Consider the following 5,686-nt stretch of genomic DNA (forward strand, 5'->3'; position numbering starts at 1 on the left):
TATTCAACATCTGCCGCGTAAAGTTATGGTGGAAATGTTTCACTCGTAAATGTCGTATGGTATGGGTATTTGGAGAAACACTTCGAAGTTAAATACCGAACGTATACAAAAACTTGAATCAAAATTATACTATGCCCCCTACCTAGCTAATACAAAAATGTTTTTTCCATAAAAGCAAAAATTTTAATGTAAAACAGCAATATAATTATGCAAGCCTTTTATATATCTATAAACATAAAAAATTGGAATGTAAAATCACTGAAATAAATACAGCCTTAAATCAAAAGAGGTCAAATAAAACAATAAAAGAGCCAAAATGCTATACCACTTAAAAATCACATCGATCTTCTATTAAGGAGCAAAAAACTTTAATAGTCTAGAGGGTGTTATTCAATCGGCAGCTAAATACATTTAATTCATATACGTAGATGATAAGTTAAAAATTTTAAACGACGATACGTTTTGGGTATAATATTGGTTATAATGCTCAAGCCTGGTGCTATAATTGGAATGATGTTTTAAATCTTTTAAATAGTTTAAATCTGTTAAAATAATGAGATTGATGGTTAGTTTTCGGTTTAATAATGTTTTTTTAATATACTATAATTTATAAGAGGGAAGTCGCCAGTTGACTTAGCCCTCTAACCTCCATGTACATTTTACTAAAATATATAAAAAATGGAATTGAATTGAACCTAACATAATAGTTAGGGGTGTGTGAGTACTCAATTATCATCGAGTACCCGACGTTTTTTTAGGTCGAGTACTCGAAACTCGAACTCGAATAAGAAAATTTAAATACTCGTCGATTATCGAGTAGTAAAAAAATGCCTTATTCGAGTACTCAACTACTCAAATAAGCCGCCTGCTAAACTCGTGGAGTTATTTCCCCGTCGATAATATGCAGCCCGTCGTGTAATCGTCTAAAAAACGCCACACTACCCCTCTATAAGAGTCTCTTTCTCTTCGTCTAGCCCTTTTCTCCACCGATGAAGCGTTTTATTTTATCTTCAACGCGCGGCTGCGCAGTACACAGCTATAATATGAATAAATACCACCGTTACCTGGTTTAAAACTTCACTTTTCAAAATCAAATGTGATAACTTGTCAGGTAACTTAGGCAAAATTACCAGTTGTTTGGATTGCATTTCCGGTTTTTTGGATTTTTAACTTAATTGTTATAGTTTTAAATTTAACATGAACTACCTCTGTGATAATTTTTCACAAGACTAGAATTATAAATACCTGTGATAAATAAACTAGGTCATTTTATTGTAACTCTTCAGATTTTAAAGTTATTAAAATTAATTAAATTTTGTAATTAGCTACTGGTTTTTCTTTAATCGACAACCCCGGGCGATTTTTCAAACTACTCGAGTACCCGAACTATTTTTCTTAAATACTCGATACTCGAACGAATAAGGAAAAATTTTAGCTTAATCGAGTACTCGAGTACCCGACTAGACCAAAATATTACCCGACTCGACTACTCGACGAAAGCTTGTCGAGTACTCGATACCCGACTCGATCACCAAAACCCACTACTCGCACATCCCTAATAATAGTGTGTTTCGCTCAATTTCACGCCAATGAAACTTCGTGTTTTTCAATACAATTATTAATTTAGAACATAATAGTTTAGATTTTTTGGATTATAAATCCGTTAAAAAAAAGGTTTAATTGTGAAATTAAAAAACAATTCTTGAAGTCATTCAAAAATCAATGAAGTCGGACATATTCAACTAACAAGATGTTCATTTCAAAGAAATTTTCTGCAGTTTATTCTTATTTCTATATTCATTTCATGTATAGGGTAACAGGGGCTGATTAACCCTTTCGGCGCCTCTAGGAACAAAACCATGCCTAATGGTTAATACGCCCTTGTAGGGTATCCAGGCATATTTACAAAAAACTATATATCGTAGAATTTAGAAAATTTCACGCTTTTAAATATCCCATAGATGTCGATTTATCTTGTGAATTTCAGATAAAAGTTTTTTTTATATAATTAGATAATTCTTTTTTGTCTTGTAATACGATATATAAATAACACCCGACTTTTACAAAATATATTTTTTTAAAACACTGTCATGTTTCTGTGTTCCCACTTCGTCGTCACGTGCTTGACTTTTTTTCAAATATCTTGAAATTTATATTTTATTGGTATGTGATAAAAAAATGGTTACAATAATAAAGTTGTAGAACCTAGAGCCTAAAACTAAACATAACCTTGAACCTATCAAAGAAGACCTATATTTCAATTCGTTATGATATCATGGAAAAAACAAGTTGGTATTACCCCAAAATAACTTTTTTTAAACCATTGTTATAAACATTTTTGAAAGCGTACGGGTTTCAGTAGAATATAAATAATATTTTATAGGGTTACGTACCTGTACAGTGGTAAGTTATTAATCAAGTATTGAAAGCCCCGCCATTTCCAATTATCTCATTATTAGAAAAACTTTCTCGTTGTAAAATAATGTTTCCGAAGTCGTTATAAATGCATCGATTTTTTTGAAATTCCCAAACAAGGAGATGTCTTTGCCTTTAACTTTACGAAAAGATACGTTAATTTTCTTTTAATAATATATTTAAAAAAACACTCTAGTAAAGAAATTTTTTACCTCTCCGAGGGGACAAAGTCCCCTAGGAGGGGTTATACAACGACCGTGTCTGTCTGTGGGTCTGTGGGTGGGTCTGTCTGTGGGTCTGTGGGTCTGTCAGGCCTGCGAACGCGTTCGCATTTTCGGTGCAAAGTGTAATCACTGCGTACGCAGTTTCTCGAGATCTCTGCGTTCGCAGTTGCTAGTAAATAGGGAACAAAGTCGAAAAACCGTGTTTGCAAAACCACCGTGGGACGGTGAGCGTTAACGGATTAATTTGCAGTCGGGGTTGGTTTGGTGGTTTTTTTTCGTCAACGCTCGCCGTCACGACAGGTTTAATTCAGTGGTTTGGATATTTCGCTATTGTAATGTTTATGTGTAGGGTGGTAATGTTGTGTTATTGTTATGACGTTTGTGGGTGTTGAGTTTGTGGTGTGTATGCACGGGTGGTATCTCTCCAACTCTTTCTCATTGACTTTTGGGACGGACCGAGTGCTGAGTGTAATGCTACCTCTCAACATCCAATGGCAGGGTTTCCACCAATTGTTCACGGTATTCGTCTTAGTATCAATTTGCGATGGCATTGGGCGGGTTTCGAACCCTAGACCGCCTGTTTGACAGGCGGACGTTCTACCACAGAACCACCGACACTTATTACGTTTCATTGAAAATTAGACCTTCAGCTTTATCGAAAGCGTATTTAATAGAGTATGAAATTTTGGTTTAATTGAAATAGAGCAAGATTTCGTGGAAGATTTAAATTATTGCATCGAAGAAATTCTAATTTAGCGATTTCTCATTTGATTAAAAACAAATGCGTCACCCGGGTTTCGAACCCTAGCCGTTCAGTTAGGCAGTCGAGCGCTCTACCACAGAACCAACGATAACTTCAAGCTATACTGGGTCATTCCATGACAAAACGACCTAGTTTTTTTTAATTTTAACACCCGACCCCTTTCGATTTCGCCAAAATTTTGTATACAAGGTGTTTTGGGCCTAGGAAAACGATTTTGACAGTTTCATAACGATCGGTTCAGCCGTTTACGAGATACAGCATACGCGTTTTTTCAAAAGTTCGCCTTGACCCCCTAAATGTTTTCTAGTATATCTTATGACATAATTATCGCAAAATCACATGTAATACCTCATTTTAAAGACAATGCGCACCCTAATATGATCTGGGCAATTGGTATGACTCTCATCGAACCTCGAACGAACAAGTAGACTCGCTTTCTAAAAAACTCTCAAGGGTTTTTGGCCTATTCCACATCTGCCGCGTAAAGTTATGGTGGAAATGTTTCACTCGTAAATGTCGTATGGTATGGGTATTTGGAGAAACACTTCGAAGTTAAATACCGAACTTATACAAAAACTTGAATCAAAATTATACTATGCCCCCTACCTAGCTAATACAAAAATGTTTTTTCCATAAAAGCAAAAATTTTAATGTAAAACAGCAATATAATTATGCAAGCCTTTTATATATCTATAAACATAAAAAATTGGAATGTAAAATCACTGAAATAAATACAGCCTTAAATCAAAAGAGGTCAAATAAAACAATAAAAGAGCCAAAATGCTATACCACTTAAAAATCACATCGATCTTCTATTAAGGAGCAAAAAACTTTAATAGTCTAGAGGGTGTTATTCAATCGGCAGCTAAATACATTTAATTCATATACGTAGATGATAAGTTAAAAATTTTAAACGACGATACGTTTTGGGTATAATATTGGTTATAATGCTCAAGCCTGGTGCTATAATTGGAATGATGTTTTAAATCTTTTAAATAGTTTAAATCTGTTAAAATAATGAGATTGATGGTTAGTTTTCGGTTTAATAATGTTTTTTTAATATACTATAATTTATAAGAGGGAAGTCGCCAGTTGACTTAGCCCTCTAACCTCCATGTACATTTTACTAAAATATATAAAAAATGGAATTGAATTGAACCTAACATAATAGTTAGGGGTGTGTGAGTACTCAATTATCATCGAGTACCCGACGTTTTTTTAGGTCGAGTACTCGAAACTCGAACTCGAATAAGAAAATTTAAATACTCGTCGATTATCGAGTAGTAAAAAAATGCCTTATTCGAGTACTCAACTACTCAAATAAGCCGCCTGCTAAACTCGTGGAGTTATTTCCCCGTCGATAATATGCAGCCCGTCGTGTAATCGTCTAAAAAACGCCACACTACCCCTCTATAAGAGTCTCTTTCTCTTCGTCTAGCCCTTTTCTCCACCGATGAAGCGTTTTATTTTATCTTCAACGCGCGGCTGCGCAGTACACAGCTATAATATGAATAAATACCACCGTTACCTGGTTTAAAACTTCACTTTTCAAAATCAAATGTGATAACTTGTCAGGTAACTTAGGCAAAATTACCAGTTGTTTGGATTGCATTTCCGGTTTTTTGGATTTTTAACTTAATTGTTATAGTTTTAAATTTAACATGAACTACCTCTGTGATAATTTTTCACAAGACTAGAATTATAAATACCTGTGATAAATAAACTAGGTCATTTTATTGTAACTCTTCAGATTTTAAAGTTATTAAAATTAATTAAATTTTGTAATTAGCTACTGGTTTTTCTTTAATCGACAACCCCGGGCGATTTTTCAAACTACTCGAGTACCCGAACTATTTTTCTTAAATACTCGATACTCGAACGAATAAGGAAAAATTTTAGCTTAATCGAGTACTCGAGTACCCGACTAGACCAAAATATTACCCGACTCGACTACTCGACGAAAGCTTGTCGAGTACTCGATACCCGACTCGATCACCAAAACCCACTACTCGCACATCCCTAATAATAGTGTGTTTCGCTCAATTTCACGCCAATGAAACTTCGTGTTTTTCAATACAATTATTAATTAAGAACATAATAGTTTGAGATTTTTTGGATTATAAATCCGTTAAAAAAAAGGTTATTGTGAAATTAAAAAACAATTCTTGAAGTCATTCAAAAATCAATGAAGTCGGACATATTCAACTAACAAGATATAGTTTCAATATAATGAATATATTTTTCTCCTTTCTATGTATTAAATTTATACGTTACAGCCAGCATG

This window comes from Leiobunum rupestre, chromosome 3 (genome assembly GCF_980474605.1).
Source record: "Leiobunum rupestre chromosome 3, qqLeiRupe1.1.hap1, whole genome shotgun sequence".
NCBI classification, from domain to species: domain Eukaryota; kingdom Metazoa; phylum Arthropoda; class Arachnida; order Opiliones; family Sclerosomatidae; genus Leiobunum; species Leiobunum rupestre.